This window comes from Dermacentor variabilis, unplaced genomic scaffold (assembly GCF_050947875.1).
Source record: "Dermacentor variabilis isolate Ectoservices unplaced genomic scaffold, ASM5094787v1 scaffold_12, whole genome shotgun sequence".
Classification (NCBI taxonomy): domain Eukaryota; kingdom Metazoa; phylum Arthropoda; class Arachnida; order Ixodida; family Ixodidae; genus Dermacentor; species Dermacentor variabilis.
The window spans coordinates 44964668-44991422 of NW_027460280.1; positions in this window are offsets into that span (position 1 = coordinate 44964668).

The following is a 26755-nucleotide window of genomic DNA, read 5'->3' on the forward strand; positions in this document are numbered from 1 at the left end:
ATGAAATCGCGTTTTTGTAATATGTTACTGAAGAACTGCAATGAGCGGCTTCAGTACGGCGAGCACCTGCACAGCGGATTTGGGAGCTGGCGTTTGGAAATCAGAAAGAAGCAGGCGCATAGATTTCAGTACACGTCTTATCATGCTCTGAATCTCATGCTTGTTATGGTGTAGAGTCTTTTTCTGACTGAGATCACTCCTAATTCCGTCAGCTTGTTGCCGATTGAGATGATGGTCGTGGGTCTGGACGGCGGCGAAGGCCGCTTCATTTCGGAATCAGTCGGCTGCAAAGAGTCACCGCGTAATCTCGTAATCTGCGAAATTAGGTTTATTTTTTGCCTAATGATTAAGGGCACCCGTCGCAGGAAATAAGGATGGCCTGGAATGGACAACCCACCCCGAAAGGACGTGCTACGAGAACTTTGGCGCCTTTGTCGTGAACTGGCGGTGATGTCTTGAGTCACCTTCCGAAGAATTCTCATTTCGTTTTTATTCTTCGGACATTGCTTCGATGTTTCCTCGTGGTTTCCGGAGCAGTATGGACACTTCGCAGCGGCCTCGCAGTTTTCGTCTTCATAGGACCCAACGCATCGTTTTCACGTTTCGTCACTCTTGCTGACTGCGCTAGCATGGCCCAGTATGTCAGTAAACCTATGTCTCTGCAACGGCCTTGTCACGTACGGGCGTACTAAATGCCTCGCGTAGCCAGTTTAATGCATCGGGATTGCTCAAATCGATGAATGTTAACAATTGGCGCTGACGAGGAGAGAAGTTTAGCGAGATCGTCGTCCGTTATTTCCTTGTCCACGTCCTAGACAACACCGGTAGTCGTTCCTTCCTCTTACACCATGAAAAACGGGACTGAAGTGTTTCCCGATCGCAAAATTGTCTTAAGGGTATCCATTATCGTCAGTGTGTTTACGTCTACAAAAATTTGCAATTTCGTCCGAAAGGTGACGCACCGATTGCGAGACCAAATAGCTATACGATGTAAAGATAGTAGTTTTGACGGCCGTATAGACTTGTAAATATTGGCTTACTAACTAAATCAACAATGATACAATGTGTAAGCGCGACTGAACGAGGACGTAAAAAGAAACAGACATACAGACAGCGCTGTCTCTGTGTGTCTGTTTCTTTCCACGACTTCGTTCAGTCGCGCCTACACATTCTATCACGAATTCAAACCAACTATTCCGCCAACATCTTTTAACTAAATTAAAAAGCATGGTGTGATGCGCGCATAGGTAAACATAAACAGATCTCGGCTCGATGTGCACGGAAACTCGCTGTCAAAATGCTGGAGTGAGGAATCGCGGCAGCAGCAGCGATCGAATTCACCTTCGTGCATCTCACGCTTCCACGCGAGCGATACGTGGAAAGCACAGCGCATACGAAGCTAACGGCACTACGCGCACTCTGAAGACATCGCAGATCGCTTTGAAGATGAGGCCCACGCGGGGGCGCGCACTTTGGCCATGTCGCAGATCGCTTTCAAGACACAGCGCCCGCACGGCCGCACCGTAAGCAGCAGCCACCGAAAAAGAACGCCCCCCCCCCCCCCCCCCGTGCCTCCGAGGATATTCTTAATGGAAAGAGGTGAAAGTAGGATAAAGCGCCGCACAGTAACTGTCTCTCAGCAGAGGACACCTCAACCGCACTGCACAAGGGAATAGGGATTGAAAAGGCATAGTGAGAGAGAGAGAGAGAGAGAGCGAGAGAGAAGCAGCCAACACGCCACGGGCGCGAAAAGGGACAAGAGTTAGTTAGAGGCAATCGGCAAGGCCGACGCCTTCGGCGAAGGTCAGGTGTGCGCGGAATAGCGTCCTGTGACGAGATATGCAGCCCAAGGGATGCAGGATGTTGTCCACCGCACGGTAGGCTGTGCCCGCGGTCAACGCGAGCGAGGATGGCGCGCATAAGCGAGAAACCGGGCACTGCCTCGCGTCACCCCCCGTGCCTCTCGCGCGCGACAGGAGAGGGCGCGCTTCCAACCCCTCTTCCTCGCTGGCACACGCGAGATTGAGCCGCGTTCGCCGGCTCACCCTCGCGCGCTTTCACTCGCACCTGCAGCATACGGCGCGCGGCGACGATTTTATCGCCCTAGGACTTTATACAGAACCTCACGGCGACGGCAGAAATGCACCTGAATTGTCCACATAATTGAATAAAATGATGTTCATTTGTGTGTTCATTTGAATTTCATCAGCTTGGCCTTGGGCCACGCGTTTAAAACACTCGGATAAGCTTTGCCTCTTTAGCAAGTTCAAAAGCTGTACATCGTACAAAAGCGATTATATAAACCGTTTGAGACTCGGTTTTTTCGGTAGCGAAGTACTAGCTGGTGAAGTCCTTAACGTTTTCTTCATGCGATGGCTTGACACAAGGGTAATGTCAATTTCCAAGGCATCTCTTCACGTGTCGTTATGGTAGATTACTCGCGGCGCAACACCCGAAGGACCGCTCAGCGCCGTTCAACTGAGCATTAAGGGCGCATTCACACTTGCGAGTCGGAGAGGTCGTGCGACCGTAAGTCGCCTGCGACCAGGCAGCGGCTCAACAACACCGATGTTCACACTTGCAAGGGCGACCTCAGCGACCTGCGGGTCGCCTTGCGACAAAAAGAAAACACTTTGCGCCGGTTTAAATGTTAGGCATGGTGTGTAAAGGAGGTTTTGTCTGTGAATAATTTGTTGAGGTCAGAGCATTGTATTGTTAACGCCTACATTGCGACCTAGGGTCGCCTTCTCGTTCGAAACGAGCTCTCTCGCGAAGGACGCCGTTCGCGCGCTTGCTGGCGTTTCGTCTGCTGTGACCGCGTCTCCCGCATTAGAGCTCGGTGTGCTCTAGTCCCTCGCTGTTCGCGATGTACCACGACGACCTGAGCGAAGAGGAGGATGTCGTGGCGGTTTTGATGTGCACCGCGGCAGTACAGGCACTTCAAGCGCGTATGCAACGATAACTGGACGCACAGTCTCGCGCACTACTTCCGAGGCATCGTTGATTGGTTTAGCGGTTTGCGAGTCGCAGTCGCAAGGCTGGAAAATCTAGCAGCGTGCGACTGGCGTGCGACTGGCCTGCGACTGCCGTTTTTCGACCAATGCGACCATTTGTAACGGTCGCTTTGCGACCAGAACGGTTGCGCGACCTCTGCGACTCACAAGTGTGAATGGACCCTAATAGTGTTTTCACCGGTCGATCTGGAGCAGTCGCTGAAATCCTGGACCGAGTGCTCGTGTTTCACCGGTCGATCTGGAGCAGTCGCTGAAATCCTGGACCGAGTGCTCGTGTTTCACCAATCCGAATCTGCCAGTGGAGAGCGAAATTGCTCCGCGGTGGATCGTACCGGAAGTATGTGCGCACATGTCACACAAACCAACTTCCGCTTTGTGCGTTTCCATGGCCACCAAAATCGCAGGCCTACAGCGAGCGGAAGGGACGTATGCTTCTCGTCCTATTCCGCCCGAATCCGCGCCTCAGCAGCGGACCAAGTGAGGGCGATCCTGCACGGAGCGAGTTGATCCGAAACGACCAGTGGAAAACGCGAACCCGCTCCAAGAGGACCAGCGAAATTTGGATTCCCCGCCGTGGAGCGAAAAATCCTGCTGCAAATCGACTAGTTAAAAACGGCATATTGCAAAGAAGTGCTTAGGTGTTGTCAGATTTTTAAAATTTATTCTTTCGTAAGTAGTCAATATAGGATTTTTGGACAGACACGGTTCGAAAAGGCTTACCTTCCTATTTTCTTGAAGTCGAGGTTTTGGCGGAAGCCCGTCTGGTCGGGAGGCATCATGACCACTGAAAGAATACAAGACGTTTCGGCTCCCCTGATGGGAGCCTTGTCCACAATGAAATCAAAGACGTGCGATACAATGTTTATATGGCTTTAAAACATGACGTATAAGCAGCGCGTGTAGACGGGGGGGGGGGGGGGGGGGTTCCGTCATTCCGGTTGAGGGTGCTATCTGTCATTTGGATTAGGAGGGATTCCAAGTGGTGTCTTCAAGTAAAATTTCTTTCTTTCTCCAATATCTTGGCGTTATCCCAATCAATCCTGTGGCCCAAGTCACCTGCATGTTCTGCCGAGGCGTTTGATGCGGCTTTTTTTTTCTTTTTCACATCGTTGACATGCCGCTTCAACCGCCGATATATACGCAGTCGCAGTCTTCTGGCGACACACTTCAGCAGATGATATTGGAGAGTCACCCGCCGCCATGGTTGCTCAGTGGCTATGGTGTTGGGCTGCTGAGCACGAGGTCGCGGGATCGAATCCCGGCCACGGCGGCCGCATTTCGATGGGGGCGAAATGCGAAAACACCCGTGTGCTTAGATTTAGGTGCACGTTAAAGAACCCCAGGTGGTCAAAATTTCCGGAGTCCTCCACTACGGCGTGCCTCATAATCAGAAAGTGGTTTTGGCACGTAAAACCCCAAATATTATTATTATATTGGAGAGTCCCGCTTTCACTGCGCAGCGCACGTGGCTAGCGGCGAATTGTCTCCTTGGCCTGAGCTGTACGACGTTCGATGAATGTTTCTTCCCAAGAGGTTGTGCGTCTCGACGCGATCAGGCTCATAGGGCTCTCCCTACTTTTCTACAAGGAAATAACTTAGGCTCCCGTCTATAGCCTATTTCTGTTTTCAAATGACAAGACCGCAGATACTATTTCTTCTATTTTAATATTCTTTAGTAGCGTGGCCTGCAGTGGGGGGGGGGGGGGGGGGGGGGGGGGGGACCGACCCTACTGTGCGTGACCTGTACTGTATCTGCTCTGCTTTATTCTTTGGAATTTGTCATCTTGCTCTTTTTTTCCTCTTTCCTCCCTTTCTTCCTATCTTCTACTTCTATGTTTCTGTCCCCTCCTTTCGGAAGAGTGGTAGGCGTCGTGGCCCTTCCGGTTGAAGTTGCCATCCTGATCGTCGCTTTCCTGTCAAGTGTATAAGTGTGTTTTCAAAACTAATAATAATAATAATAATAATAATAATAATAATAATAATAATAATAATAATAATAATAATAATAATAATAATAATAATAATAATAATACTTCTCTGTATAATTAAAAGAAGGAAATCGAGAACCTGCGTGTTGTCCAGCTGCAACATATGAGATGGGTGCTTCCTTTTGAACTGTTCATGAGTAATAATTACAGTGGCCTTGCTACTGACGTTTATAATTGCAGGCCTGTGCTATGATTGCACTAGTAGAAATTACATCGTGTACTCGAGAAGTCAGTGAATACTTGTCACCCTTGCTTCCAAAATTTTATATATTTCTTTCTCACCTTACCTACATGCTTTTGGATAAGCCTAAACAGAAAGCTCGTGGCCCCTTTGCATTCGATATTTTACTCTCCTTATTCATAAGCCATAAGCTTTAGTTAACTGCACCGCTGAAAGGCTGTGGTGGCTCTATACTATAATAATAATATTTGGGGTTTTACGTGCCAAAACCACTTTCTGATTATGAGGCACGCCGTAGTGGAGGACTCCGGAAATTTTGACCACCTGGGGTTCTTTAATGTGCACCTAAATCTAAGCACACGGGTGTTTTCGCATTTCGCCCCCATCGAAATGCGGCCGCCGTGGCCGGGATTCGATCCCGCGACCTCGTGCTCAGCAGCCCAACACCATAGCCACTGAGCAACCACGGCGGGTGGCTGTACACTATACCCTTCGTGATTGTGGACATGCAACGAGAGAGCTGACCAGCACAGCTCTCCTAATCCGCGTCTTCTCCATTCTCTCCCGTGAAACTTCCCTCCGGCAGCAGATACGCTGTCTTATCCCGCTGTGTGTCTTCTTCCTCCCCCGTCACTTCACTAAGGCTGAGGAAATTGTGCGTAGGAGGCTGCGGGCCGAGGTGGCCTTGCACCAGCTGTCACCTGCAGTTGGAACTTGAATATAGGAGCGCTGTAGACGGGTTGTTACGTGTCCGTATTATCTCTTTCCAGAGGCGGAAAAGCATACCTACCAATTGATATGCATGGACTTCGCTACGCCTGCAATCGACGCGCTGCTGTCTCCTACTGCTAGCCGACCTCCGCTGCAGTGCCACGATCAGCTATGATCGCTGGGTACATATAAGAGATACCACAAAATACTGCTCGAATTCGTACACAATACAGCCGTTACAGCACACACGTATAGTACACATCAAACGTTATGCTTTAAGGAAGTCGTCATAGCAAAAAGGAAAATGAAAAAGAACAAGACACGCATAGAGGAAGCGAAAAAAAGAGGCAGTGAATACAAGGAGATAAATTAGGCGCAGGGTTATTTGTACAGCCCATAAGACGTAATGTTGTCAGCAACGTTCACAGTGACTCGGCAATCTCAGGAACAATGACGTAAGGACCACGGAAATACCAAAGCAGCACGATGGCAATTTTCCAAGGCTCGTTTGGCGGTGCGGAATAATTAATACCGACTCCAATTAAGTATACGTTTGGTTAGTTTTGCTTCTGTTTATCGTGTACCAGTCACGTGACGCAGGTGTTACTTTAAGGCGCAGGAGAGAGTCTTGTCCTCACACGCTAGGTTAAGCTGGGCGATCAGAACCGCGCGTGCGTCACGTGCCCGCCCGCACCTGCCGAGAAGCAGCAAGGACGATTTCGTGATGCGTGCCTGGAACGATGCCCCCGCAGCATAAATGCGCGACGCACCGGCTGCGAGAGGAGAAGCCCCCGGTCGAGCCGTGGTCCGCCGCGCCGGAGGAGGGCGCGCCCTCCGGCGAGTACGGTGCGGCCGCGCGTCGTTAGCGCGCGGCGTCCATCGGCACGCCGGCACCCCAAAAGCAAAGAGCCGGATGCTCCGGAGCGAGGGAAAAGCCGCGGCCACTTTGGCGCATGTATTATACATGGGCCAGCTCTCCTATAGCCGAGCATGTGCGCGCTTGACTTTCGCGGCCCTCGCTGTATACTCGAGCAAGGCGGCCATTACGCCGGGACCCCCCCGACGCAGACTTACGAGCGCGTTCCAGGGCCTGCGCGCCTTGGGCCAAACTGTAGCGGCGGTTTAGACGCACGGTCCCTCAACGGCATGCGCGCCACACGCGCCCCGTGGGTCCGCACCCCGGCCGACGTTTCGGGCCGCCTGCGCGCGAAGAAACCTCGGACGCAACGACCGCAGCGCGTGCCGCAGCGCTCCTAATTCCATGTTCATGCAGCCCGCCTGCTTTACCGACACATCGGAAAACTTCCGACGGCCGAGTATGCAGGAGTGATGTACAAGGAGATGAGGCCCGCTGTTGCGGACGTCGCAGAGTGGTACTGAGCATTTCTTCCTTATTATTATTATTATTATTATTATTATTATTATTATTATTATTATTATTATTATTATTATTATTATTATTATTATTATTATTATTATTATTATTATTATTGAAGTTGAGAGTATGACGGAAGCCCGTCTGGTCGGGATGATGCATACTTACAAGGAAGAGGTCTGGACACCGACCAAAATGGTTTAAAATAGTTATTTACATTTCGGCTCCCCCACGGGAGCCTTGTTCACAGTGTTTGTGAACAAGTCGTCGTGCAACTGTGCACGACTTGCGCAAAGATGCTTCGAGTGAGCGGTCGCAGGCTCGTGTAGGAGCTCATTTGTTCGAAAGCGTGTATAATACCGTGGTAAATTCTCTTCCTTAAAATTTCTGACAACCATCCCGAAATTATGTCTGCATGCCGCTTCGCATCATCGCAAGTTACAAAACCTAACGTGATTAGCAGCAAATAGGTCATCCTTAAACGTGACAAAAAAAACTGTCTTCATTACGATACGCAAATTAAAAAAAAGACTGAAACAAGGAGCGTCTCGTTTCGTTTCCAGTAATTAGAATGTCTCTACACTTCAGCGTCCCTTTTCGAAACGAGCTTTGTAATGCTTTGATTCTGCTGTATCTTCTTGTGCTACGAATAACTATTCTGTGTAAAAGTGTAAAACTCGTTCAAACAAGCTTTTTGCCTATTCAACCACCGCAGGTACCCAAGTTATGCGGTGGCAACATTTATTCAATATTGAGAGCAAAACATTAGCATACGGCGAAGTACGAGCGCAGAAGTTCATAGTATGTCGTGTTTAAAATTCAACCATGTTATCGCGTCGTCGCTAATTCAACTTCCTTTTTCGCGGTGCTGTGTAACCATGTTCCTATGGAAGCAAGTCATAACGCCTAGGCTATCCTTTCTAGGAGATTTTCTGAACATCGGCCTCTTTAATCAGCTCATTAATAAAAAAAGAGTTTCATATGTCATCTTGCATAATGCAGACATAATTTATGCATTACTCCATGCGATGTAAAGCAAGACCGGAAGGAACTCCTTTGCTTCACGTTCATGGGCAATTTTCGACTGCGACGCCGGTTTCAGTCTGCATAATAAATAGTTCTTGCTAGTGTAAAGCGCCCGACCGCAGCCAAACATATTCGCGTCGTGAGACGAGTGTGTGCAACGTATCCTTCTTGTGCAAAAATGTTAAAGAAGCAGTACACTTGAAATGGAACAGAGATCAGTAGTGAATCTGAGCTCTGTTTAGTGAACACTTCGCTCGAAATTCTTACGTTGAATAATGCAGCGGTATGCATATTAAGCTTGCAGAATTTAGCCCGTCCCGAGACGAGCACAACATGACTCTGTGAAGTTGGGATTTGGTTCCTATGCGTTTTCAGTGGTACTCCTGACGACTTCAGATATATTTAAGACCATCGTCAGGTCATTAACTAGTACCCATTTTCCCCCAACTTCCTTGCAAGGTAACAAACCGGAAACTTATATCTGGTTAAGCTCCCTGCTTTTCCTCTCTCTCTCTCTCTCTCCGTTAGCCGCTGGTAAAGAAAGAAAGCGGAGCACCGACCATTTGGACACAATACACTGGTCACTGTACCTTTAGCGCCACCCACATACGTTAGAAAAAACTATTTTCAGCACCTCAATGTTGTGTCGATGCGTTTTATTAGAGTCGGTTATCAATTAAAACAATTACACAAGAGAGCTTGTGTCGCGCGTATCTGTACAGGGTCCAAGTCGCAGGACGAAGACTACAGAGTGGTCTCATGACGGAGTTTTGAGGCCAAGTTACCCAGTGAGCTGCAATAGGATACACTTGTGGCGCACCGCCGGCGCCGATTATATTAAATGCGCGCGGGGGGGGGGAGGTTCTGCGTGGCAAAACCACGATATTATAATGAGGCCTGGCGTAGTGGGTTCATTGCGGATTGATTGTGACCACCTGAGGTTATTTAACGTGCACCGTAAATGTACGCACACGAGGGTTTTTTGGACTTCGCCCTCATCGAAATGCGACTCCACGACTTCATGCTTAGCGGCGCAACGCCACCGCCACTAAGTGACCCCGGTGGTTTGCCGGCAGCGATGTCCGATCTGAGTGCCAGTACGGGTACTACGCCTCCCGGGATCTAGCAGTGCACGTTCTTCGTATCGACATTACCATTCTCCGATTTCCAAACGTAACAGATGTTCGTGATGGAAGTAAATACGGCTCTATTGTTTATTTCTCAAGATTTATTCCGTCTTTACATTCGTAGGGGGCATTTCTCTATACCTTTTACACATCTTCCTGAAGACTAGTAGCGTGCACTATAAGCTCAGTGATTTGCAGTTAAACGTTATTTTCTTTCCGACCAAAGTTTATCGTTAATTACCACTTGAGGCTGTCTAGCTCACTCAAACGATGCTATAGATGACCACCGCCATCGTCACTCCCCCAAGCACCACCACCAGCACCGCCACTGACGCCATTGATGGCCACCATCCGCCGAATTAAGTCCACCGCGCAACGGTGGCCTCTATCAACGATCTCTACTCACCGCATTCTTCCGTGCGCATTTCGACCGCATCTGCCGCTTGACTTTCTATAATGATACTCGCCTGCCCTGACAACCCTTGGCACCAGTTCTTTTACTCTCACGTTCACAGACCATACTCGTCTTCCGCGCTTTACACAACAGGTGTTCGAGCCTGTTTCTTAATCTTCATTTCTACTAGAATGTCAGCAAACAGTGGGCCTTCATCCCACGAGACCATCGGACTATGATTCTCGGCTCCATGGGATCAGCCATCGAGCACTACTGATGCACATCGCCGAAGCCAGCCTACATACATATAAACTATTAAAAAAGTAAAAGAAAGGAGTCAAAAAGGCGCCTAAAATGTCAACACATGTTTTCTTTCGTTTTTTTTACTAGTTCTTTCCCTTCTCTTTCTACCGTTACACACACATTTCCTTTACGTTACATGCTGCGCTGTCATGAGATTCGTGCTTTCTTTTAAGCATTTTCGTCAGCTCGAATTTTCGGCTTCTTAGCTATTGCTACAACGCATTGATTAGACACTTCCCACGCGAATAGCTATACTTTTTAGGTGATACTGCGGGAGAAACGGTGGTTTATATGCAAGACAGATATGCAAAACGCTCATCGGCATTGGCGTTGCTTTTGTGTATTGTCGCATCACTGTTTCATCGCCGGTGTGACGTGCTCGCTTGTCTTGTAAAGCGTGAGGTGCGTTGTTAAGCCTGAAGCAGTCAAAGAAAACTGCCCGCGTTGCGATGTTGCAACGAGATAAAATATGCTTGCCTACACGAACGGCGCGCTCTTTCGCGTAATACCGGCGGCGGCGCGACGCGCCGAGCTCTCGCGTCGCGCGTCAAGACACGGAACTTCTGCTCGACGGCTGACGCGCCTCCTTAAACATGCGCCCTTAACACTCGCGCCCCCGAGAAACACGACGTGTCGTTTCCGGGGTGCGCTCCTTGACAAATCGCCTCCTCGAGGTGCCTGGGACAGGAATCTCGTGGGATTGCCGAGCTGCGAGCTAGAAATAACCACGTAGTGTCTGTAAGAGTTATTCTATGGTTAACTCGCAATGTGCTCCACCTTTATTTTTCAGAATTACAAATAAATAAATAAATAAATAACTAAATAAATAAGATGATTGAAGATAACTTCACGTGGCAGGAGAAGTACAGAGAGCACACTGGGCATAGGAATGTTCATTTGCTCTTTTATCTCGCGCAACGTTAGATAGATCAGCGTGAGCAAATTTTTCGTTCGCATTAACAGAAGGATAAGAACATTTAGACATATGTTCCTGCCCAGTAAGGAAGGGAGTCATGTCCTAACGATAACACATCACCATCATCAGCAGCAGCAACAGCAGCCTAATTCCCCTGTCCTCCGAGGTGTCTCTATTCTATTCCTTGAAATTTCCTCATCTCATCACGCCACCAAGTTCCCTGCCGTCCTATAGACTGCGCCCGCCTTCCCTTGGCGGACATTCTGTAACTTTTATACATCACTGACTATCTGCTCTATATGCACGCGCCTTGCATGGCCTGCCAACACTCTCCCTCTCCCTCTTAAACGATAGCACATACCACGGATAATAATAATAATATTTGGGGTTTTACGTGCCAAAACCACTTTCTGATTATGAGGCACGCCGTAGTGGAGGACTCCGGAAATTTCGACCACCTGGGGTTCTTTAACGTGCACCTAAATCTAAGCACACGGGTGTTTTCGCATTTCGCCCCCATCGAAATGCGGCCGCCGTACATACCACGGAACTAATGCTGTCCGAGGCAGACTTCGCTGCTTCGAAATAAAGCTGTTCTGTAGATACATCTTTACCGAGTGACGCCATCCAGAACGCAAAATTGAAATTGTTCATTTCTCGTTGCCAAATGTGGTGACTCCTGTCCGTTTCCGCAGACAACCCCGCCACATTCGACGGCCATCTACCTAAACTTTGTTTTATAGGCTCGGGTTTGAATTACACCATTCGTGTTTAGAATTCTTTCGCGGCAGATAAGAGGTTATCCGGGGTATAGGTGTTTAGACTAAGTGTCATACGGAAAGCACCTGCGGAACTGGTAAGAACAAGGCGCTACAGCGTCAAGTAATAGAACACTATAGAAATTGTAACGTGGGCTATTCCTAAACCCGTTGTCCTGTGTCGCGAAATTCCTACAAGAATTGTAGGCACGAATTCAATCACATGTTCAAAGTGAACATCTAGCCCTAAATGAGTCCGCCGGCACGCTTATATACAAACTGTCTGGAGTCGATACTGTTCCACCTATACTTGCAAGGTGTATGTTTGCCTGGGGCACTTTTACGCGATGCTCATTTGGCTGAGCGAGCCGACATGAAAAGCTTTTTTTTTTTTTGCATTTAGCCTTTATTGTTGTTTTTTAAGTTGTTTTTTAAGCATCATTCCCCTGAAAGCAACGTTTTCGGGGCTTCGTGGAGGTAGCTCCTCATTAAAAGGCTGCGTAACTGAGCGTCAGGCACATCGGAGGCAGCTGTTGCCGTCGTAAAGACCTCTGACGCGCAGCTACACGACGAGCCACGCTAATGAAGTCCCGCTATGCGTTTAAGTGATTAATGCTTGTGCCAGACGGGGCCGCAGAATTTCAACTTGAGTAAACGCCCCCGCGTTTTCAAAATGTCGCCGTATACCGAGAGTGCCTGCGCTGCGACAGGCCAGACGTTACAACATAAAGCTTTCAGTCCTGCACGTGGTGTCTCGCTGAAATGGGTGTTCGTACGAACCTTCTTTTCTAGGCTACCTCAACACGATCGTTCTGAAACAGAAAATTTCAAGTAATCATACGACGTTCTAGTGCTTTCTCCGTGATGGCTCAGCAAATTCAGAGTGCCAACGTCAAATCCTAATTCACTCAGCGTATTTGCGCGCGCTCGTGCGAGCCTCCATGCCTGCGTATAATCTGTTGAGCAGACTATCGACGCTTGTAATATGGAACAATAAATAAAGCCAAAGTTAACGCGCATTATTTTCCTTCCAGCCCACCATTAGACTCACGAATATCTCACGAGGAAAAGCTGGAAAAGCGGATTACGGCGCAACGGTAACAATATCTGTCTTTTGCAGCACCATGAGTCAAGCATACAGCATCTGCTCTTGCAGAGCCGTTGACCCCGCATGCGACCATCATAAATATTGCAGGGGCTCAATTACCAACGGCGTTTGTGCATAAGAGTGTTTAGGAATTGGTAAGCGCGTTGGCAATTGGACCATTTCGCAGGGCTGGATCGACAAAGCCGTATATATACAATGCAGCGGTTTTGTGCGTCAAGCCCTCGCTTGATCAGGTATTCAACTTTTCATCTCGAGACGGCACTTATATTTCACTAGTCGACTTACTGTACTGCGTTTGATTTCCTCAGAAGGGCGAACAAGAGAGCAACAGGTTGTGGAAATATTGCCGCGCCGAGTTTCATTCCCAGTCTAGATAATTCGCTTTCGCTTCGCAGCTTTGTTATCACGTCTCCTTTGATCGCACGAGATCCCACCGCCCGATTTCGTAGGGCTAGTGAATATCGTCGTCCTTTCCAGAAAGACGCCCCTATCCTATCAGTTTGTGGGCGCAGTCGTAGGTAATTGCGGGCCCTTCTGGAATTTATTTAGGAAGTACGATGGGGGTTGGTAGGTATAAATATCGGACATTCTAAAGCGGTGACGTTCGATTCGACGACCGCCGACCGTGATTGCTGCTGCTGCCTTCAATGTTCTTCACTTTCTTTGAGGGCACAAGTCTGCCTAGTAAACCGCGCGCAGTTTCTTTTTACTAGCATTCTTGACTTTACCCGGCTGCGCACTGTAACAACTACGTGACAATATGGTCAGCATAAATTTATTGTTGATGCAGAACCTGAAACTCACACGTAGTCTGTAGATGGTGAGATGTAGCTTCGTTGTTTCTTCTGCAGTTAAAGATAAGAGCCGCCATAGAAATGTAAGAAGTCTAACAGTACAAATTGTAACAAAATTTCTCAGCCTCCGAAAAAAGAAAAAGGGGGGAGGGGCAAAAACGAAGGAACACGTTTCTCCACCTATAACGTTACACCTATTCAATGATCATGTCGCGCACTTATAGCGTTACACTTGCTTTAGAATTAAGTCGAGACAAATCACTTTGCCTTCTAAAGTGGTCAGCATTTTACAGAAACTGCACCGAAAATATTGAGGGGTGTGGCCACCTAAAGGACATAAAAACATAAAATGGTTTAACTAACTTTTCAAAAGTCAAGAAATAGAGAGAAAATTCCATCCATACTTAGTGTGTTAAATATTTCGCACTCGCATTCACATATTACCAGGCGTTCTGATTAATGCTGCTCACATTATGGTCATTCATTCGCCTGCGTTGCCTTCGTGCTCTAATTTTCTACTTTTGAATGAACAGTTTAGCTTTGCAATAAGTCATGTGCCGGCTTCAAATACTTAGCTGTCAATAGCTGTGTCATTCTGAAAGCGGAAACACCCGATGCATTGAAGGTCGAGCATTGGTCTGATCATAAAGACGGCAAGGACGAATTTGCGACGATTTGGGAGGTAAAACAAACCTTCTGTGCAATCATTAGTAATTAGTGTCGTAATTGCAGTCCTTCTTTATTACAACGAATCAAATGTATTGACGTAAATCATAGCCTAAGCGTTTCCTTTCTGCGCCTACACAATATTTATGAAGCCAGCAATTTTCGTGCAACCCGCACGGAGCATGGCGTTGCGCGAGCCAATCCATCAGTAGAGCTAAAGGTCACCCTTGCGCAAATCCTTGGGGGAGCAGCCCCCAGGAAGGACCAATTCTCGTTTTCTCTCGTGAGGCGTAAGTCGGAAGCTCTGCCGAGTGACGGGAGAACGCGCTGCGTCATGGGTATCATAGTAGACCTCGCTGTCACACGCGATTGAGAATAGACACCTGCATAAGGACGCGAGCCACGGCTCCATGCTCCTTGTGCTCCCCCAGCACGACTATCGCGAGCGTTACATTTTGTCGCTTTCGCAACCTGTGCAATCTTTATTGCATCACGTAGGGTACCGAAGCCGCACAGGTGGCCCACCAGTTCGGCGTGGTCGGTTGTTGTGAAAGAGGTGCCATTGCCGGCTATCATCGTGACACGAGGCCCAACGCTGCGTCAATTTGAGTCCCAGCTTGGTAGGAACGGGACGAGAAAAGTCGAGGAAGATGAACGCGGAGCTGCGGGAATTCAAGGTTGCACGCACAAGAGCCCGCCCCGGCGTTGCGCGACGCCCGGTCGCCGCGTTTCTAATGGCAGAGCACGCCTGCGACAGCGTAGGGCATGGGCATCACGAGAGGCGAGGGCAACCCGCGTCCCTTCATGTCCTTTGGAACGGGGCCCGCCCAGGGCAAAGTGCCCAGTTCCTCTGAATCTTCCTGCCGGGTATTGCTCGCGTCTTTGAATGAGAAGCAGCAGATAGGGCTGGTAACACAAAGCTTGCTCAAGTGATCGCCTCTTCGCTTCATATGCCAATTATAAGGGGAGAGAGAGAGAGAGAGAGAAGGGAACAAGGAAAGGTAGGGAGATAACCAGACTGAATCCAGTTTGCTATCCTACAGGTGGGGAGGGGAATGGGGAGTGAAAGAGAGAGAGAAAGAAACTTAGGTGTAGGATGTCTATAATCGGGCACTCAAGTCTGTTGCCTTCAGGTAGTGAAAAAGCGCTCGAACTGTTTTCTGGGCTAATGAACTGTGAGGCCAGGCTTCCAAGATCTTCGCTTCCGTAAATGGCCTGTCATCCAGTCTATTCAAGGCACACTGGAGGGTCTCACGTTGATTATCGAACCGAGAACACTGGTACAGAAGATGACTGGTGGTCTCTTCACACTTACACTTAGCGCACATTGGTGAATCCGCCATTCCAATACGATAGCTGTAGGAGTTAGTGAATGCTACTCCTACCGACAGCCGACACAGCAGTGTTGCGTCAGGTCGTGAAATGTTCGCTGGTAATTGAAGTTTCAGTGATGGGTCAAGGCTGTATAAACGACACTTAAGAGTTCTGTGGTGTATACCAGTAACTTAACGTGATGGTACGAGCGAGACTGCGAAGCTCTCTTGAAGCGTCGACTCTCGATAAAGGTATTAGGAGTGTCGGTGCGCCAGCCTGGGCACGTCGGGCAGCGACATCGGCGAGGTCATTACCAACGACGCCACAATGTCACGGCAGCCACTGAAATATGATATGTCCTCGTTCAGAAGCGCAATGGCAGGTTTCGTTGATTTGTGACACCAGCTGTTCATAATTGCCACGTCGTAAGCTTCGCAAGCTCTGGAAGGCTGCTTTCGAATCCAAAAGTATTGCCCATTTGTTGGGCGGTTCTTTTTCAATGTATTCGAGAGCAGCGCGAAGAGCGGCCAGTTCGGAACCTGTAGATGTCGTTACGCGTGAAGTCTTAAACTTGATGACGACCGATTAAGGTTGTAGAACAATGGCGCCCGTAGAACTTTCCGAGACGGAACCATCCGTGCGAACATGGATTCGGTTAGCGTATGAACAATGAAAAAGTTTCAATGTGATCTGCTTGAGAGCCGCGGTGGTCAGGCTAGCTTTCTTTACTATTCCTGGAACAGCAAGGTACACAGGAGGCTGTTTCAAGCACCACATAGTGGATGGCGTTCTTGTTGCGGGTGAGTGCCTCAAAGACAAAGAGTGCCGGTTAGCCGCAATTAATCTGGAGAACGCTGCCTTGGGTCTTTTCTCAGACAAGCGAGCGAGATGGTGGTCAGGGACTCTGGATATATGGCGAACATGCGCCCGGAGTGCGGCGATAGTTATATAGGTCATTATTGGGTGGTCTCTCGCGGTGGCAATTGTTGTCACGGTCAAAGCATTTCGAGGTAGCCCCAGACATGTTCGAAGGGCTTGGCCTTGAATGCTCTGTAGAACATGAATGTTAGTTTTCTTAGCATTGGACAGCACTGGTGTGCTATATCGCAAGTATCCTAGGAAGAGTGTCCTGTATAGTTGAAGCATAGATGCCACGGATGTGTCCCACGTTGTACCGGCAAGAAACCTTAGTATATGGGAAATAGAAGTAAGCCTCTTCTTCAAGTATGAGGTGTGGGGGCTCCATGAAAGGTCTCTGTCGATAACAACGCCTAGGAATCGGTGAGTTTTTGCCTAGGAAATTGGTTGGTGGTCAATAGAATTGGCGTACCAGGTCATATGTTTGCGGGTAAAAGCGACTAAGGCGCACTTCTCCGTCGAAATGCTGAGGCCTTGAGCACGTAGGTACGATTATCTTAGGGTCACTGCTTTTTGGAGCCGTGCACGCACCTGGAGACGGGTAACTGCCGAGGCCCATATGCATATGTCGTCAGCATATATGGAACAGTTTACTGTATGTGGTAGAACATCGGCAAGTCCAAGGATTGCAAGGTTGAACAAAGTGGGGCTAAGAACCCCATCCTGAGGGACGCCACGGCAAGAGTAATGGTCAGCGGTTCGGCCATCTGCACTGTGCACAAAGAAGGATCTTTTGAATAGATAGCTCCGAATCCACCGAAACATCCGTCCACCAATTCCATTATTTTCCAGGGCATCAAGGATGGCTTCATGCGTTACATTATCATAGGCGCTTTTCACATCGAGGAATAGTGCAACCGATATACGCTTGTGGTGTTTTTCTTGTTGAACAGACGTGACGAGGTCGATGACGTTGTCAGTAGGGAACGGCCTCTTCTAAACCCAGCCATGGCCTCGGGGTATACGTTGTGGCGCTCAAGATACCACTCTAGGCGGGTGAGAATCATTCTTTCCATGACCTTCCCAACACAGCTGGACAGCGCAATGGGTCGGTAGAACGCTAGGTCAAGTGGCGACTTTCCAGGCGTCAGGAGTGGTATCAAGCGGCTGGACTTTCACCACTTAGGAACGACGCCATCATTTCATGACTTGTTATGACATTCCAGAAGTCTAATTCGGCTATCTTCACCTAGGTGGCATAAAGTAGCGTAGGTGATGCCATCTGGTCCTGGCGACGATGAGCGCCTGCATATGGCCAGAGCAGCGTCCAATTCCTCAAGTGAGAAGAACACATTCAATTCTGGGAAGCAGCTCGAGAGCTTGACCAACGTCAACTTGATTCGCGCTTGAACCACTTACAAAGCTTCATCGCGAATCCAGGGAGCTTTGCAGATAAGATAAACGAAGCTTGTGCTTAGGGTCCACGACGGCGCCTCCAATTTGCAATACTTCTCATCGTATGCGGACACAAAGCGGTCTCGTCCTAGGGGAGAAAAAAAGAAACGGAGAAAAGTGGAGCTCCGCGTCAAAAAGGTTCTCAATGCATTGAATGGTTTCGCTGGGCCAGACACGGACACGTAATGCGCATATTGGCGCTTTCTTGTATTGGACGTCTTCCCTTAAAAAGATCGGTATACGCCTCGGTGAAGCTGCCATCTGAATGCGGCTGCTCTTGGGAGCCCGTGGATGAGTTAGACAGAAAAAAATAAGCGGGAGAATCTTGTGCTGACGCGCTCGTACGCATTGCTCCTTTTGCAACCGTCGATGTCCCATGCAGACACTGCTTGGCTGGAGGAAACGCAAACAAGGCTTCTTTGTATGGGACCAAGTGCGCCAACGCCTGCAACAGTGAACGCGTCTTTTTCGTGCTCCTGTTAGGAAGGAAAAAAAGTTCAGAACGCCCGACCAAACAAGCGCTTTGTAGTGGTGCTTCTGCCTCTCTTTCGAGACTACACGGAATTCACTTGTTCGAGTGCTGCCGAATTTTTTGCCTCTCACAACGCAAATATTTGCGCTGCACTCATTGATCAAGTAAATGACGCAGCACGTATTCGTCGTTGGTAGATTTATCCAACACAGAAAATATTTGCGAACGTTTTACTTGTTTGTGCATTATAGGCTGTCTCAACGATCTAAATGGGCGCCGCCGCTGTACAGCCTCGCATCTTCAACGAAATCTCAAAGTGGGCTAGCAATAGCGAAACATGAACGAAATAAAAAAAGAGAGGAGCGTTGGGTAAGAAACCTTCCTCATGTGCTAAGTTCATACTGAAAGAGTGGCCGGGTATCAACATAGGCTTCAAACTAAGCGGAATACCTTGAGAAGCTCCTGGAGACGTTCGCATCTGCATGCATATAGAAACGAACGGTTCAAGGAGTTCAGATACATACTTATGCTGGGCTAACTTGTGCCCGGGGAGTAAATAAAGAAGGCTGCCGCGTTCTAAACAGGAGATCGAGAATGCCTCCTGTTTTTCTTTCGAGCGGCGCGTCACCTCTTCTATATCGACCGGAATGCGGCGCGCCTAGAGCCAACTTCCATCACATAATGTTCACATGCCCTGAGCTCCAGCCACCCTCTGATTGGCAACTCACCGACGTCGAGGGACGGGAGGCCGCTGTGTTTAGCTACAACCCAGCCGACCAAACGCGGCTGGTGCACTGGGCTCTGAGGGTCGCCGAGGGCCACAAACTGCCGGCCACCCTACGCACTCCTGAGCCCCCTCACAAGCAGCGTTGTAAATAAGGCTTAAGTAATAAATGTTTACCACCGCCACCTTCTTCTAGTATTCCCAGACAACAGTCACATGCGATGCGAGTGGGTGCGGCAAATTAACGTACCATTATGTCTTCGTCTTTGTTTTTGTTTTTTCACCAATACGCCGTTCTCTTCTCGGAGGATGCGCGAACCTGCACGCGTTGTTTAAAAATGGTTTCTGCCTTGTATCGTTATCCCCCCTCCAAGAACGCACCATCCCAATGCGTAAAGCAATGAAATTGTCGAGAAGCTGTTGGCCATACTAAAGTGGTATATGGTACTGAGTAGGTGTGTTTGGTAGAATATTCACTGCATGTCATTATATGACTTCCTTCAGACCGCATGCACAGTTTCTGTGCGACATGCACGCTGCTGTGCGAGAATCTCCTCAAACCAGCGGTTCTGCCTATGTCGGATGGTTTGAGCCGCCCCCGTTGGCATAGCGACTATGGTTCAGTTAGTCAATCAAATGAAAAATTTGTCATGAAAGGTCTTAACTGAAAAGCATTCGAATGCTGTCGGAGCGCTTAATTGCGGGTAATTGTCTCACATATCACGGTCAGCGGACGAAAGTAGCATGATCATTTGGGTTTATTGATTCCTGAGGTTTAACGTCCTAAAGTGAGACTCGGGCTATGAAAAACGCCGTAGTGGAGGGCTCCAGATTGACTTTAACCACCTCGGTTTTTTTGTTAATGTCCAAAGGTTTGGGTTTAGTCGAGTTTAGTCAAGCATTAGCAAAACTTTTTTGGCTCGCTCCACCTTTCTGGAAGACGAAGCCAGCGAGGTTAGTTCATGAAAGTCCCAATACGTTGAGGAATATGACTTTGTGTTGTGTAAGATTCCTCCAGAGCTGAGCTTTGATGGCGTCCGAAGTGCTACTTGTAGGCTGTCTTTTGTTTTAAAATTGTGACGAATATTATTAAGCGTTGTGGTCATAATTACGCATATCGCTTGTGGGAGGTCGTCCGCGAAGCTTATCTTTCGTGCTAAAACATCGTCACGTCTGTGTCAACTTTTTCCGAAAAGTTTGCATGACCACTAGAAAACCTGCCTTCCTAACCATTACAAATACTTCATTTATGTCTAAAGTGCTTTAAAAACGCGTCATCTGTGACTGCGCTTTCATTGAAGACGAACGACTTATCTTACATGGTAGTTTAATGCAGTCAAACTGCAGGCCGTCCCCAGGACAAGCGACTTTGGAGCCGACGCTCCGAGTGTCATCGATGTACTAGGAAGCAGCTAGGGCGCAGCTGCAGTTCCTGTAGACAGTCACGATCAAACTGCGTGTCCACGCAACCTCTTTCTGTCGCCTTCCATTTTCCTCATGTCTGTCCTCTTCTGCTTGCCATAATATACCGGATGCTTCAGTGACGACTGTCTCTAATGATTAAAAATAGGGGATTTGACATACAATACTGATTTGTTTTTTGCAGAACAACATCCACAGCAAGGGTGGACGAAATAAATCTCCCTGTCGGATCACGTAGCAGTCTGATTGACTAATATTTGCTAATTATTTTTTTAAATGATCAACTTTTGACCGCCAATGCCAACTCGTTGCTAATGAACTAGTTCTTTCTCCCATTCTTTCTCTTTTTGCACCCCTTTATCCAATTACTCAGTGCGGGGTAGCAAACCAGATATGCGTCTTGTTAACCTCCCTGCCTTTCCTTGCTTCTCTCTCTTGTAGCTAATGGCGAGCTTTTAAGAAATCGATATTTAGAGCAGATCAAAACATCTTGTTCAAATCACGCTGACGCGATAATTTTCGAGCAACTTTAATTGTGAAACCGAAACCAAGCGCGTCAGGAGCACGCGTAACCATGTCTTAAATTTACATCACGTGGAAAGTGCCACACCACCAAACAAAAGCAAGTAAACCTCAAGGTGACTAGATCGGTGACTCAGTAAACGTCACGGTGACCGTTGGCCGTATCGACCACCCCAATGACTGTTCGTTTCCATTTTCCGGGTGACAAGCACAAACAAAGCGTGAGTAAGCTTGGAGCTCCGGCCGGCGCTCCACGCATGCCAAATGTTCTGCATGTCACAACATGACGCAAATAGTGCTTGCACGCGTCTTTGCACGCTCACTTTCGGTTTTGCTCCGAAAGCAGGGTGTCGGAACGAAATTTTTTTTTTCTGGTTTTAGTTTCGTTCCGCTGAAAAAAAAAAATCAGTTCGGGTTCTGCTCTGGAATGAAAAAAAAATAAAAAGATCCGTAGCGGTGCATACGGTTTTTCTTTACATGCAAAATTTTTCCAAGGAATGGGTTGATAAAAACATAGGATTTAATTCTCTCAATAAGTGAATTATGAGATCATGCTCAGTGCTTTGATACAGGGCGCCGAGCACGATCTCAGAAGCAGCGCGCACCTCATAGAGTGTACTCGCCGAAATGTGAGACCACTATTCCGATCAAATGAGCTTAAACCGAACATAGACGAACGATAAAACTTCGGTAACGAAACGTCGTACCCGTAGAAAACGCAACAATAAGCTATTCAGCCGGCAAGACCTGGGTTTTGCTACGATACCGATATGCTAGTGCACCGAACAACAGCATTAGATTAGTGGAGAGCTCGACCGGCTATCGCTCGCATTATCACTGCCTGAGATACGCGCTTATGCGGACTCTGAGACGCGCCCTAATGCTGACGTTGCCTGATGTCGATAGTTTCGGATTGCCGACTTTCACATGAAGCTGAAAACCGATAAAAAGCATTTCGGTTTCACTCCGAAACAAAACAGTAAATAACGTTTCGGTTATGTTTTCGTTCCGCTCAAAATATCTCTTTTCTTTTCCTTTTTTTTTCATTCCGTTCCGACACACTGCATGAAAATTAGTCGGTATTCTTTGCCAGCGCGCTTTTAATAAGGGTTTTTGATAATTCTTAAAAGCCTATTTGTTACGAGCTCGCCATCAGATGCAAACATCCGCTTCGTATTGGCCGTGTAACATCCATAACTTCTAAAGACGATTTGGCGAATCTTGATTAACCATTTGGTGGTCTAATAGAAGCTATTCTATTGTCCGTCATTGTTGGAAATATTGTCCTACAAAAAGTATTGTTTTGTCTCACATTTCCTATCTTTAGTAGAGACAGTCATCGGCGAAACAACCAGTATACGCCCACCGGACGGAGTCCAAATCAGCCTCCTTCATTTTCTCCCATTCGTCGTCTTCCGATGTGCTTTGCCTTTGTTGCGATGACGTGGTAGTAGTTATCATCATCATCATCATCATCATCATCATCATCATCATCATCATCATCATCATCATCAGCCTGGTTACGCCCACTGCAGGGCAAAGGCCTCTCCCATACTTCTCCAACCACCCCGGTCATGTACTAATTGTGGCCATGCCGTCCCTGCAAACTTCTTAATCTCATCCGCCCACCTAACTTTCTGCCGCCCCTTGCTACGCTTCCCTTCCCTTGGGATCCAGTCCGCAACCCTTAATGACCATCGGTTATCTTCCCTCCTCATTACATGTCCTGCCTATGCCCAATTCTTTTTCTTGATTTCAACTAAGATGTCATTAACTCGCGTTTGTTCCCTCACCCAATCTGCTCTTTTCTTATCCCTTAACGTTACACCTATCATTATTCTTTCCGTAGCTCGTTGTGTCGTCCTCAATTTGAGTAGAACCCTTTTCGTAAGCCTCCAGGTTTCTGCCCCGTAGGTGAGTACTGGTAAGACACAGCTATTATATACTTTTCTCTTGAGGGATAATGGCAACCCGCTGTTCATGATTTGGGAATGCCTGCCAAACGCACCCCAGCCCATTCTTATTCTTCTGATTATTTCCGTCTCATGATCCGGATCCGCCGTCACTACCTGCCCTAAGTAGATGTATTCCCTTACGACTTCCAGTGCCTCGCTGCCTATTGTAAATTGCTGTTCTCTCCCGAGACTGTTAAGCATTACTTTAGTTTTCTGCAGATTAATTGTTAGAGCCACTCTTCTGCTTTGCCTCTCCAGGTCAGTGAGCATGCATTGCAATTGGTCCCCTGAGTTACTAAGCAAGGCAATATCATCAGCGAATCGCAAGTTACTAAGGTATTCTCCATTAACTTTTATCCCCAATTCTTCCCAATCCAGGTCTCTGAATACCTCCTGTAAACACGCTGTGAATAGCATTGGAGATATCGTATCTCCCAGCCTGACGCCTTTCTTTATTGGGATTTTGTTGCTTGCTTTATGGAGGACTACGGTGGCTGTGGAGCCGCTATAGATATCTTCCAGTATTTTTACATATGGCTCATCTACACCCTGATTCCGTAATGCCTCCATGACTGCTGAGGTTTCGACTGAATCAAACGCTTTCTCGTAATCAATGAAAGCTATATATAAGGGTTGGTTATATTCTGCACATTTCTCTATCACTTGATTGATAGTGTGAATATGGTCTATTGTTGAGTAGCCTTTACGGAATCCTGCCTGGTCCTTTGGTTGACAGAAGTCTAAGGTGTTCCTGATTGTATTTGCAATTACCTTAGTAAATACTTTGTAGGCAACGGACAGTAAGCTGATCGGTCTATAATTTTTCAAGTCTTTGGCGTCCCCTTTCTTATGGATTAGGATTATGTTAGCGTTCTTCCAAGATTCCGGTACGCTCGAGGTCATGAGGCATTGCGTATACAGGGTGGCCAGTTTCTCTAGAACAATCTGTCCACCATCCTTCAACAAATCTGCTGTTACCTGATCCTCCCCAGCTGCCTTCCCCCTTTGCATATCTCCTAAGGCTTTCTTTACTTCTTCCGGCGTTACCTTCGGGATTTCGAATTCCTCTAGACTATTTTCTCTTCCATTATCGTCGTGGGTGCCACTGGCACTGTATAAATCTCTATAGAACTCCTCAGCCACTTGAACTATCTCATCCATATTAGTAATGATATTGCCGGCTTTGTCTCTTAACGCATACATCTGATTCTTGCCAATTCCTAGTTTCTTCTTCACTGTCTTTAGGCTTCCTCCGCTCCTGAGAGCATGTTCAATTCTATCCATATTATACTTCCTTATGTCAGCTGTCTTACGCTTGTTGATTAACTTCGAAAGTTCTGCCAGTTCTATTCTAGCTGTAGGGTTAGATGCTTTCATACATTGGCGTTTCTTGATCAGATCTTTCGTCTCCTGCGATAGTTTGCTGGTATCCTGCCTAACGGAGTTACCACCGACTTCCATTGCACACTCCTTAATGATGCCCACAAGATTGTAGTTCATTGCTTCAACACTAAGGTCCTCTTCCTGAGTTAAAGCTGAATACCTGTTCTGTAGCTTGATCTGGAATTCCTCTATTTTCCCTCTTACCGCTAACTCATTGATCGGCTTCTTATGTACCAGTTTCTTCCGTTCCCTCCTCAGGTCTAGGCTAATTCGAGTTCTTACCATCCTGTGGTCACTGCAGCGCACCTTGCCGAGCACGTCCACATCTTGTATGATGCCAGGGTTAGCGCAGAGCATGAAGTCTATTTCATTTCTAGTCTCGCCGTTCGGGCTCCTCCACGTCCACTTTCGCCTATCCCGCTTGCGGAAGAAGGTATTCATTATCCTCATATTATTCTTTTCCGCAAACTCTACTAATAATTCTCCCCTGCTATTCCTAGTGCCTATGCCATATTCCCCCACTGCCTTGTCTCCAGCCTGCTTCTTGCCTACCTTGGCATTAAAGTCGCCCATTAGTATAGTGTATTTAGTTCTCACTCTCCCCATCGCCGATTCCACGTCTTCATAGAAACTTTGGACTTCCTGGTCATCATGACTGGATGTAGGGGCGTGGACCTGTACAATCTTCATTTTGTACCTCTTATTAAGTTTCACAGTTTTAATAAGAATATAGCTGGTAACATACAGGAATTCTATAGCATTAACGAGAGGGGGGCAGGTCTTGTTGTGAAACTTAATAAGAGGTAGTAGTTATACCCACACGTAATTCGGGATGTTACAAGTCATAGGCGGCGACTACGAGGGGCCGCTCCCGTGTCCGAGCACCTTCCGGAGTTTCCCGGGAAAGGGCAGAGCACCCCCCCCGCCCCCCGCTTAAAGTGTAGTTACCAGAGCTTTGTCACCCGCATCATTTGAGGTTTCTTTCGACTTGCCTCGACCTTTTCACTTTAAGTTTTATTGCGGCTAATAGCTTACTGCATCATTGTTGGTGTGGGCATGCACGAATTTTAATTCGTGCTTTCGCTTTATTTCCGCAAATCCTGACTATAGGAGAAAACAAGTACGTTAGAAGCATGAGCAGCGGTTGCCTCATCTCACTTCACCATTGTTTTAACTTTGCACTGTCAACACCATCCACATATACAATATATTTAAATATATATACAGGACAAAGTTTATTATATTTTTTTGAAGGAGAAGGAGGTAGCCAATTAACAATTACTTCTAAAGCTATGGATAGTCTTTGCCTAGAGAATGAATATGTTGCTGTGTGTTCGCTAGCTTCAAATTGCTTTGCGTGCTTTTTAGACCCTGCATAAAACCTGTAGACTTCAGTGACCCTTTCGGCACAGTCTTTTATCAGCGACGTGTGAAATGCACGTGCGTGATATGTGTCTCAGTATTGCTCCTCTTTCCATTAAGCAATGCTAACGACTGAAGAAAAATAGAAAAATCTAATAATTTACAACATCCATTAGGAATGGAAATATCATCCCTTGCATGCAGAGGTCATATATACAGGTTATCCCACTATATACAAGTTGTCCCACTATATACAGGTTGTCCCACATAACTTGAGCCAAAGTTTTCAAAATTAAGGCCCTCCGGACGCGAGTTGAACCAAATGCATAATTTTGGCGCTGGCCTAGAGTTACTCAGGCTATTTTTTTATTTTCCCCTTAATTAACGGATTAGTTATGTTTAATTAATCAACTTATTAAGTATTGGCTGCAGACTCCAAGTGTGATACGCGAAGTTGTAGAGCACATTCAGAAACTTCTCAATAAATTGTTTCCAACACGATATCACGATGTATCTCACCTGGTCCTTTCTTTCGCGTTCCAAAGAAAGCCCGTGAAATATGAAAAAATACCACGTGACGGGGCGATTGCGCACTGTTATTGTGCTGCTCTCAAGCCTGCGATGGATGAACAAGGTCGGCTGCAGGGAGACTGGCCCACGACAGGACGTTATATGTCTAGATGGGTATCTGGGCATGCGGCTCTTATCGCGTGACGGCGCAAATGCGTGCTGCTGGCCGAGCGGTGCCTAGGCGATAAAGCGTCTAAGGAGACGAAGGAGAACAAGGACATAGCTTTATTTTTTTTATGCTTGAAATTGGGGGGGGGGGCACTATCATGCACCAAGATTTAAAATAAAACAGCAGTTCGTTACTTGAACAAAACCTAGTGCATATTGTTTCAAGTACAGTTGAGTAGCTGCAGTTCA